Raw genomic sequence first — 12,417 nt, forward strand, 5'->3', positions numbered from 1 at the left:
AGAGTGCTGGTTCCTCACGGAACACAATCAGCATTTCAAACCAAATGTGACGAAGTAGGAATTTTTTGTAATAGTTTTATTAAGCTTGTGTGTGCCCAGTTTCCTCTGTGTGCTGCATTGTTACCTAGGAGGTGGAAAAGGACAGTTTGCTCTCAGGGCAGGCAAAGAGACATAGATATGGGTATCACCTCAGTGTCTGGGTCTTACGTCCCATATCAATGAGAATATAATGGCAGATCCAATTGCCCAGATATTGATGCCTAACAACTAGTGACCCAGAGACTTCCCCACCTCTCAAAGAGGGCCTAAGCAGCATTTCCCCAACTCAGGGGCAAAAGGACTGGAGAAGTGTGAGGTGGGGGATAAGTGTTGACTGCTGGAGGCAATTGGAAGCTCTGACCTGGGATTCAGACCAATGAGGTCAGACAGATAGAGAGACAGACCTTGAACAATGGGTTCACCTCAGCTTGTTTGGGCACTGGGCTACCCAGACTGGACTATGCTTTAACCTTCATTCCTCTATGCTACCCTGAGAATTCCCTAGGCAGTGGTCCAGATGACTACTAATCACTACTGCTTTCACAACACTGTGCGAGTGTCACTGCAAATACTTGGCAAGGTGCATTAGAGCATGAAAGTCCATCGAGGGTCTGTCTCAGACTCACTGAACAGAGCTCACATTATGAAGAAGGAGTGCTCCACGTCCAGAGGTCCAGTCTAAGGAGGTGGTGAAGCATGTAGCTTACCCTGGAGGAAGTTGAGACCACTTGGGAGTCTGGCACACTTGAAGGGGTTCCTGCTACAGACTGTTCCAAAATTGGGGCCGTAGCACCAAACCTGTGGATCCATGACACCAAGGATATTTTTGTTATCCTTTTTCATGCATATGCAAGACATACACAAAAGGGAGTGCTACAATCTTACACTGCTAACTGAAGTTTTCACAGTGGTTGAACTTTTTGGCCACCCCCTGCCCACACACACTGTTCAAAAGGGTGTAATTTCTAAGCCCTCTGTATCCCTACTGTTTGAAGTTGTTGTGGTACAGGAGCAGACATCAGATTCCATGTGCTCTGTATTACAAGTGTTCACATATTACCATCTGAAGTAAAGAATCCCATGCCTTCAAAGAACCAAATCTGAGTTTGAACTGTGTCTCATTTGGTGAGCCACCCAGGAGGGTTTGTGAGCTGCTGGTCCCTGAAGCTGGAAAACAACCCTTCAAGACAGCAGAGCCTAGAAAGCAATACAGCTAACCGCTGCAGTGCTGAACAGTGCAGATGGATATACTGAGCACAGGGCACAAAAATGGGGGGAGGGATAGCTCAGTGGTTTGAGCATTGGCCTGCTAAACCCAGAGTTGAGAGTTCAATCCTTGAGGGGGCCATTTAGGGATTTGGGGCAAAAATCTGTCTGGGGATTAGTCCTTCTTTGAGCAGGGGGTTGGACTAGATGATCTCCTGAGGTCCCTTCCAACCCTGATATGCTGTGATGGAAGAATCTATGCATACAGCTAGAGAAGCAGTTTTACCAGATACAGAGAAAAGATCTCATTATTTGTTCTCAAATATTTCAGGAAATAAGCAAAGCAGAGTTATAGGAAAGATCTGGTCAATACTTCAGGCACATTAGTCAGTACTTATACGGTGAGTATAAGTTGCCAGTTCAGAAGATCAGGGCATGTCTGTGTTGCTAGACCAAAAGGACAGGATATGGCAAATAGCCAATCCACCTCTAATGAAGGACACAAAAGAGAATGCAATCCCAATAAGAGAAACAACAGTGGTATAAGCTCTGCAGTGGGACACCTGATAAGGAAGAATTTTATAGTGACAGAACATATTGGAGGTTTGAATTGGAAGGATGGACTGCATTTTTCTAGTCTGGTCCATAAGATAGAAACAGGACTACAAAGGAGCTATTCAGAACATGAAATAATAGAGGCAGTGGGTAAGCAATTTGCCCTGGAACAAGTCTTTGGAGCTACTTGGAAGGAAATAGTACTGTGATTAGGACCCAATCAAATTCCTAATCCATTTTGGTCAATTGGTGTTCTTTATCTCAAAAAGCACTACTCACAGTCAAGTTGGTAGTACCTGAAAGGTACCAAAGACAAGTTCCTATGCAGAGGTACAGAAAAACATGGGTCACCTACATGCTGAGTTATTAACATTGCTAGAGACCATTTTTATTGGCCCCATATGAAGGAGGATATTGAGCACTATGTAACTCAGGTCTGTCAGTGCCTGAAACAGAGGAAACTGAGCCAATATACCAAAGCTCTTTTACATCCTATTAGTAACACAGAACCATTTGAACTAGTCTCAACTGACTTTCTTCATTTTGAGAAAAGCAGCGGGTATGAGTATATCCTGGTCATTACGGACCACTTTACCAGGTTTACACAGACTTATAGAATCATAGGATTGGAAGGGACCTCAAGAGGTCATCTAGTCCAGTCCCCTGCACTCATGGCAGGACTAAGTATTATCTAGATCATCCCTGACAGATGTTTGTCTAACCTACTCTTAAAAATCTCCAATGATAGAGATTCCACAACCTCCCGAGGCAAATTATTCCAGTACTTAACCATCCTGATAGTTAGGAAATTTTTCTTAATGTCCAAACTAAACCTCCCTTGCTGCAATTTAAGCCCATTGCTTCTTGCCTTTCCTCAGAGGTTAACAACAACAATTTTTCTCCGTCCTCCTTGTAATAAGTTTTTAGGTACTTGAAAACTGTTATGGGTCCTCTCAGCCTTCTCTTCTCCAGACTAAACAAACCCAATTTTTTCAGTCTTACCTCATAGGTCACGTGTTCTAGACCTTTAATCATTTTTGTTGCTCTTCTTGGGACTTTCTCCAATTTGTCCACATCTTTCCTGAAATGTGGCACCCAAACCTGGACACAATACTCCAGTTGAGGCCTAATCAGCACGGAGTAGAGCAGAAGAATTACTTCTCATGTCTTGCTTACAACACTCCTGCTAATACATCCTAGAATTATCACTTTTTTTGCAACAGTATGACATTGTTGACTCATATTTAGCTTGTGGTCCACTATGATCCCCAGATCCCTTTCCGCAGTACTCCTTCCCAGGCAGTCATTTACCATTTTGTATGTGTGCAACTGACTGTTCCTTCCTAAGCGGAGTACTTTGCATTTGTCCTTATTGAATTTCATCCTATTTACTTCCGACCATTTCTCCAGTTTGTCCAGATTATTTTGAATTATAATCCTATCCTCCAAAGCAATTACAACCCCTCCCAGCTTGGTATCGTCAGCAAACTTTATAAGTGTACTCTCTATGCCCTGGTCTACACTGCGAGGTTAGGTCGAATTTAGCCGCATTAGGTCGATTTTATAAGCAATGCGTCTACACAACCAACACCATTCTGTCATCCTAAAGGGTTCTTAAAATCGACTGCTGTACTCCTCCCAGACGAGGGGAGTAGCACTAAAATCGACCTTGCTGGGTCGAATTTGGGGTAGCGCAGACACAATTCGACAGAATTGGCCCCCGGGAGCTATCCCAGAGTGCTCCAATGTGACCGCTCTGGAGAGCACTTTGAACTCCGATGCACTAGCCAGGTACACAGGAAAAGCCCCAGGAAATTTTGAATTTCATTTCCTGTTTGGTCAGCGTGGCAAGCTCAGGAGCACAGGTGACCATGCAGTCCCAGAATCGTAAACGCTCTCCAGCATGGACCGAACGGGAGACACTGGATCTGATTGCTGTATGGGGAGAAGAATCTGTGCAGGCCAAACTCTGATCAAAAAGAAGAAATGCTGATATATATGCCAAAATCACACAAGGCATGGTGGAGAGAAGCTACAAAAGGGACACACAGCAGTGCCACGTGAAAGTTAAGGCACTCAGGCAAGCCTACCAAAAGACAAAGGAGGCAAATGGTCGCTCTGGGTTGGTCACTTCTATGATCAGTTGCATGGCATTCTAGGTGGGGACCCTACCACTATCGCACCACTGTCCATGGACACCTGCAAGAAGGGAATCTCATGCAAAAGGGAGGAGGATTTTGTGGATGAGGAAGAGGAGGAGGAGAATGTGCAGCAGGCAAGCAGAGAATCCGTTCTCCCCGGCAGCCAGGACCTTTTCATCACCCTGGAGCCAATAGCCTCCCAAGGCAGGTTCCTGGACCCTGAAGCCGGAGAAGGCACCTCTGGTGAGTGCACATTTGTAACTATACTTCAGGGTTTAAAAGCAATTGTGTTTAATGTTTAATTTGCCCTGAACAATTGGGATGCATTCGCGGCCAGTACAGCTACTGGAAAAATCTGTTAACATGTTTGGGAATGGAGCAGGAATCCTCCAGAGACATCTCTGTGACGTTGTGCAGTCTATATGGTTTTATAAAAATATAAGTGAATGTAATGTAACTGGGATATGCTTCATGCAAAAGGTCTCTTGTAAGGTATCATTACAAAGCTCATAATCTACTGAGTGTGATCATCCTATTTGTAGAAATGTACCACTCTTGTATCTAAAACTAGAAATATAAAACATAACTCTGAGGGCCTATTGTAATTATGTAAAGTGTGGGCCATTAAGGATGGTTTGGAATCTTGATGACTCCCATTGTCTGCAGATGGCTGTATTTACCTGTGAGTCTTCCTGTATACCTGTGTGCTGGCAAGTGAGTAATGAAGTCTTGCAGTGACATGTGATCATGTCACCTGAACTGGAATCCATCTTTAACCTGGTGCTTTTCCAGTGAGGGGGGGGTGGAAACCCAGAGGGACAAAGGGTTCCCGCCTTATGCAAAAGATATACAAAGGGGTGGAAGAGAACAAGGGGGGAGAGGAGCCATCATGAAGAATCCCCTAGCTATCACCTGAGCTGCAACAAGAGCTGTACCAGGGGAAAGAATTGTGCCCAGGCCTGGAAGGTGTCCAGTCTGAGAAAAAGCTTACTGAAGTATCTCTGAGGGTGAGATTATCTGTATTCAGTTTGATTAGGCATAGATTTGCGCATTTTATTTTATTTTACTTGGTGATTTACTTTGTTCTGTCTGTTATTACTTGGAACTACTTAAATCCTACTGTCTGTATTTAATAAAATCACTTTTTACTTATTAATTAACTCAGAGTATGTATTAATACCTGGGGGAGCAAACAACTGTGCATATCTCTCTATCAGTGTTATAGAGGGCGAACAATTTCTGGGTTTGCCCTGTGTCACGGAGTATTGGGGAACTCAGGGCCCTGCACCCCCGGCTTCCTGCGATTCACCATGACTCTCAGCCAGCCAGTAAAGCAGAAGGTTTATTTGGATGACAGGAATACAGTCCAAGACAGGTCTTGCAGGCACAGACAACAGGGCCCCCCTCAGTTAGGTCCAGCTTGGGGTCCCAGGGCATCCCAGCCCCCCTCAGTTTGGGGGGTCAGAGCCATCTCTCCAGCCCGCTTCCCACACTCTGCCTTCAGCGACCCCTCCCACAGCCTTTGTTCAGTTTCCCGGGCCAAGGTGTCACCTGGCCTCCAACCCCTTCCTGGGTTCTCATGTTACATGCTCAGGTATGTTCCTTCGGGCAGACTCCCATCCCCCAATGCAGACTATCCTAGCCACACTCCCCTGTCAGCATTCACACACCACAGTAAGAACAGTCCCAGTTCGTCACACCCTGCATAAGCTTTATGCAGGGTAAAACGGATTTATTTGGGTTTAGACCCCATTGGGAGTTGGGCATCTGAGTGCTAGAGACAAGCACACGTCTGTGAGCTGTTTTCAGGTAAACTTGCAGCTTTGGGACAGGAGATTCAGACCCTGGGTCTGTGTCTGGAGCCAGACGGAAGTGTCTGGCTCAGCAAGACAGGGTGCTGGAGTCCTGAGCTGGCAGGGAAAACAGAAGCAGGAGTAGTCTTTGCATATCGGGTGGCAGCTCCCAAGGAGGTTTCTGTGATCCAACCCGTCACAATCTCCATAAAGCTCTCCTGGAGGTACTCTCAAAACCTTTGCAGATGGTTTCTGGGGAGGGCTGCTTTATTTCCTACTCCATGGTAGGACACTTTACCACACCAAACCAGTAGCAAGTAGTCTGAAATCATTGCAGCACAAAGCATGGCAGCGAATGGTCCTGGGTTTCGGTCGCATTCAAGCAACATTATGTCTTTATCTTTCTGTGTTAGCCTCAGGAGAGTGATTTCATTCATGGTCACCTGGTTGAAATAGGGGAATTTTTGTAAGGGAACAGTAAAAGGACCCCATTCATGCTGGGCTGTTTGCGATTGGCTAAAAGGGATCATCCCTGAGAATAGCCACACAGCGGGGAGGGGAGGGTGAAGGGATCATCCAAGAGAATAGCCACGCGGTGGGGTGGGAGGAGGGGTGTGCTGCACATCCACCCCAAAACCGAAGCCCCTCCTTTTAAATGGCAAACCCAACCAGCATTGCTTGCTATGGGAAAGGAGGGTGCTTCAGTTTGAAACCATTCCCAACTGTTATGAAGGCAGAAGAAGCCAACCCTGCGTACCCTTTGGCTTACCATGGCTGCCTGGAAACTGAATTCTGTTGCCCAGCTGTGTGTGATGTGTCACCATACTAGGAAGCGCTCAATATAAAAGGCAAAATGCGACCTTGTACTTAAAGCACATGTGCTGTCTGCTGTGAATTGCTTGATTCACTGTGAAAGAGTCTCCCTTTTGTTCGCAGAAATCTTAAATTTTATTCTCCCTTTTTATCTCCCTGCAGGTGCAGATGTTTCTGTGCTCTCCCTATCATCTCCCTCCCTGAGGTTATTGCAGATTAGAAGGCAAAAAAAAAAAAAAACCACACTCACAATGACATGTTTTCTTCCCGCACTGATAGGGCACAGCTGAATGCATGGAGGCATTCAGTGACAGAGGCCAGGAAAGCATTAAGTAAGAGCGATCAGAAGACACAGGAGGCGATGCTGAGGCTAATGGGGGAGCAAATGGACATGATCAAGCATCTGGTGGAGCTGCAGGAAAGGCAACAAGAGCCCAGACCACCACTGCATCCACTGTATAACCGCCTGCCCTCCTTCCCAAGTTCCATATCCTCCTCACCCAGATGCCCAAGAATGCAGGGTGCTCCAGGCACCCAGCGACTCCACTCCAGAGGATGGCCCAAGCAACAGAAGGCTGTCATTCAAACAGTTTTGATTTGTAGTGTGGCTACAATAAACAATGCGGCCTTGCCCTTCCCTCCTCCCCCACCCCACCTGGGCTACCTTGTCAGTTATCTCACTTTTTTAAATTAATAAATAAAGAATGCATGGTTTCAAAACAATAACGACTTTATTTCCTTTGCCAGCTGTGATCAAAGGGGGCAGAAGGGTTGGCTTACAGGGAATTAAATCAGCAAAAAGGGCAGGTTTGCATCAAGGAGAAACACACACAACTGTCACACTGTAGCCTGGCCAGTCATGAAACTGGTTTTCAAAGCCCCTATGATGTGCAGTGCGCCTAGCTGCGTTCGTCTAATCGCCCTGGTGTCTGGCTGCTCAAAATCAGCTGCCAAGCGATTTGCCTCAACCTCCCAGCCCACCATAAATGTCTCCCCCTTACTCTCACAGATATTATGGAGCACACAGCAAGTGCAATGACAATGGGAATATTGGTTGCGCTGAGGTCTAACCTTGTCAGCAAACAGCGCCAGCGAGCTTTTAAACGTCCAAAGGCACATTCTACCATCATTCTGAACTTGCTCAGCCTATAGTTGAACTGCTCCTTACTACTGTCCAGGCTGCCTGTGTACTGCTTCATGAGTCATGGGAGCAAGGGGTAGGCTGGGTCCCCAAGGATAACTATTGGCATTTCAACATCCCCAATGGTAATTTTCTGGTCTGGGGAGTAAATCCCTTCTTGCAGGTACTCGAACAGACAGGAGTTCCTAAAGATGCGAGCATCAGGCACCTTTCCCGGCCATCCCACGTTGATGTCCATGTTTGGCAAGGTGATCCGGTTCCAAGATAGGGATATGCGTTCCGTCTATCACCCCACCACAGTTAGGGAACCCCATTGCAGCAAAGCCATCCACTATGACCTGCACATTTCCCAGAATCACTACCCTTGTTAGCAGAAGGTGAGTGATTGCATTAGCTACTTGGATCACAGCAGCCCCCACAGTAGATTTGCCCACTTCAAATGGATTCCCGACTGACCGGTAGCAGTCAGGCATTGCAAACTTCCACAGGGCTATCGCCACTCACTTCTCAACTGTCAGGGCAGCTCTCGTCTTGGTATTCCTGTGCTTCAGGATGGGGGAAAGCAACTCACAAAGTTCTAGGAAAGTGGCCTTATGCATGCGAAAGTTTCGCAGCCACTGGGAATCATCCCATACCTGCAACACTATGTGGTCCCACCAGTCTGTGCTTGTTTGCTGGGCCCAGAATCGGTGTTCCCATGTGTCAGCCTGCCCCACTGCCGCCATGATGTCCCAATTGCCACATCCTGTGCTTTCAGGAATGTCTGTGTCCATGTCCTCATCACAATCGTCTTCGTGCTGGCTGCTCCTAGCTAGGCTCTGCACATACTGCAGGATAATGCGGAAGGTGTTTACAATGCTCACAACAGCAGCGCTGAGCTGAGTGGGTTCCATGCTTGCCGTACTTTGGCATCTGCATGGGTAACCCAGGAAAAAAGGCATGAAATGATTGTCTGCCTTTGCTTTCATGGAGTAAGGGAGGGAGGGAGGGGAAACTGATGACAATGTTTTTGCCCCATCAGGAATTGGGAGCTTAACCCAGCGGAGACTGCGGGGACTGTGGGATAGCTACCCACAGTGCACCACTGTGCTTGTGAGTCAAGCTGGCCACGGTATTGAGGACGCACTCCGCCATCTTAATGCGCTTAGTGGAGACATACACAATTGCCTGTATAAAATCACTTTCTAAAGATCGACTTCTATAAAATCGACCTAATTTCGTAGTGAAGACATATCCTATGCCATTATCTAAATCATTGATGAAGATATTGAACAGAACCAGACCCAGAACTGATCCCTGCAGGACCCCACTCATTATGTCTTTACAGCATGACCGTGAACCATGATAACTACTCTCTGGGAATGGTTTTCCAACCAGTTATGCACCCAACTTATAGTAGCTCCATCTAGGTTGCATTTCCCAAGTTTGTTTATGAGAAGGTCATGTGAGACAGTATCAAAAGCTTTACTAAATTCAAGATATACCACACCTACCGCTTCCCTCCTATCCACAAGGCTTGTTACCCTGTCAAAGAAAGCGATGAGGTTGGTTTGATACGATTTGTTCTTGACAAATCCATGCTGACTGTTACTTATTACCTCATTATGTTGTAGGTGTTTGCAAATTGATTGCTTAATTATTTGCTCCATTATCTTTCCGGGTACAGAAGTTAAGCATTATGTTAAGTTAAGAATTATGTACCAAAAAAACTGCATTCAAAAATAAAACAATGTAAAACTTTAGAGCCTACAAGTCCACTCAGTCCCACTTCTTGGTCAGCCAATCACTCAGACAAACAAGGTTGGTTATAATTTGCAGGAGATAATGCTGCCTGCTTCTTGTTTACAATGTCACCTGAAAGTGAGAACAGACGTTCGCATGGCACTGTTGTAGCTGGCGTTGCAAGATATTTATGTGCCAGATGCGCTAAAGATTCATATGTCCCTTCATACTTCAACCACCATTCCAGAATACATGCATCCATGCGGATGACGGGTTCTGCTCGATAACGATCCAAAGCAGTATGGACTGATGCATGTTCATTTTCATCATCTGAGTCGGATACCACCAGCAGACGGCTGATTTTTTTTTTTTTTTGGTTGGTTTGGGTTCTGTAGTTTCCGTATGAGAGTGTTGCTCTTTTAAAACTTTTAAAAACATGCTGCACTCCTCATCCCTCTCAGATTTTGGAAGGCACTTCAGATTCTTAAACCTTGGGTGGAGTGTTGTAGCTATTTTTAGAAATCTCACACCGGTACCTTCTTAGCATTTTGCCAAATTCTGTCAAATTTGTGAAACTGTTCTTAAAGCGCACATGTGCTGGGTCATCATCTGAGACTGCCATAACATGAAATATATGCAGAATGTGGGTAAAACAGAGCAGGAGACATACAGTTCTCCCCCCAAGGAGTTCAGTCACAAATTTAATTGACGCTTTTCTTTTTTAAACGAGCATCATCAGCATGGAAGCATGTCCTCTGGAATGGTGGCCAAAGCATGAAGGGGCATACGAATGTTTAGCATATCTGGCATGTAAATACCTTGCAACACAGGCTGCAAAAGTGCCATGTGAACACCTGTTCTCACTTTCAGGAGACATTGAAAATAATAAGCAGGCAGCATTATCTCCCCTCAATGTAAACAAACTTGTTTGTCTTAGCGATTGGCAGAATAAGAAGTAGGACTGAGTGGACTTGTAGGCTCTAAAGTTTTACACTGTTGTTTTTGAGTGCAGTTATGTAACCAAAAAAATCTGCATTTGTAAGTTACACTTTCACAATAAAGAGATTGCACTACAGTACTTGTATAAGGTGAATTGAAAAATACTATTTCTTTTATCATTTTTACAGTGCATATATTTGTAATAAAAAATAATAATATAAAGTGAGCACTGTGCACTTTGTATTCAGTGTTGTAATAGAAATCAATATTGAAAATGTAGAAAAACATCCAAAAATATTTAATAAATTTCAATTGGTATTCTATTATAATAAGTGCAATTAATCGCGATTAAAAAAATTAATCACGATCAATTTTTTGAGTTAATTGCATGAGTTAACTGCAATTAATTGACAGCCCTAAATTAAATTATATCAAATCAAAGTCAGGATCTTGTTTTTCTAAATAGCTATCAGTGTCCAATTCTCATAACATATTTTTAGAACAGGAGTGTCTTAACTTTAACTTCCCAACATTCTTTGTTACATAGCTGTAGGCAGTAAGCCACACTCTACCCAAATGGCCTGCACTGTCGTAAATAGTACCAGATTAGATATGCTATTTTCATTGTTTCACGTGGAGAAGAAAAAAAAAAGACACACCTCTCAGTCCACAGAGATTTTTATACCATGTCCACCAGCAAAGTAGTTGAGAGCTTTACAAAAGATGGAGGCTGCATTCAAAATCAGCCATGGGACTAATCTCCTCCCTACTTTTCCCCCTGGCAATCAAAGCTATGACCTCCTGCCTCCAACAGCAGTTAAAAACCTGAATAACTTTCTGTGGTACCATAAATGGTAGCTGGGGCAGCTTTCCAGATAGAATAATAGAGGATTCAGGGTTACTGCTTGAGCTGGCAACATTTTGACAAATGTTCATTTAAATTCAAAGGGAAATTTTGTTTAACCTTCTTTACGCTCCTTTTGTGTTTGCTTCCCCATGAATACTAAAGCACTGGAGTTTCTGTAGCATAAATATGCCCAAAAAGTGATTTAGAGAGCCACATCCTCAGATGATCAGTACAGCTTCACTGATTAACTTCAACACATTCACTTGCTCATAGGCACCAGCTGAGGGTCAGGCCATTAAAATACTTGTGAAAAGTAAGTTTTGAATTGCATATCTGATTGGTCAAAGCAAAGTTTGCAATTTATGCTACGTTGGTTAGTTACATCCAATCAGAGACAGACATAGTGCAGATTGCAAATATGTAAACAATATGCAAACCAAGAATTATTCACTGAATACATTTACAAACAATTTCAAATAATGAATCATTTCATTATTTCGCAGTCTATTCACTAACAGGGGAAAAAAAGAATTTCTCAGATAATTTGCTCCTTTCCATTGCCAACAATTTTCCTCTGAATGTTCAGATTAGTAGAAACTCTAATGTCATGATTAGTCCCTGTATGTTGCTTAGGGGTGGCAGCAGATTATGTTTGCAGTTGTTCAACTGAACATTGTAATTAATGTCAAAAAACAATTAATTTGACTCAGGGCCGAAAAATCTGATTTAGTTTGGGGAAATTAGATTCTGTTTGTCACTAAGGGAAAGGGTAATAATATAAACAGAGTTATATTGTCAAATAAATTATGATAATCTTTGTTGAACAAGGATATTCTAGAAGTAGTTTTGATTCCAACTAGCAAGAGGTTTTCCACTAATGACTGAATAATTAGCAGTATTTGCAAGTCAAAAAATACACAGTTGCTTTGCTTGATCACTGAAGCATCTCTGCCTGAAGAAAAGCAACTCCCAGGAGTTTTATATGCAGTATTCTCTAGGCTATATCAGACACAAGATTTGAAGCCCTAATGTATGGAGGCAATGCCTATCATCCTCACCATCTCCAGAAAGTAACACTAGATTTCAAGCAACAGAGGGTCCTGTGGCACCTTTAAGACTAACAGAAGTATTGGGAGCATAAGCTTTCGTGGGTAAGAACCTCACTTCTTCAGATGCAAGACTTCTTGCATCTGAAGAAGTGAGGTTCTGACCCACGAAAGC

This window comes from Trachemys scripta, chromosome 2 (genome assembly GCF_013100865.1).
Source record: "Trachemys scripta elegans isolate TJP31775 chromosome 2, CAS_Tse_1.0, whole genome shotgun sequence".
NCBI classification, from domain to species: Eukaryota; Metazoa; Chordata; order Testudines; family Emydidae; genus Trachemys; species Trachemys scripta.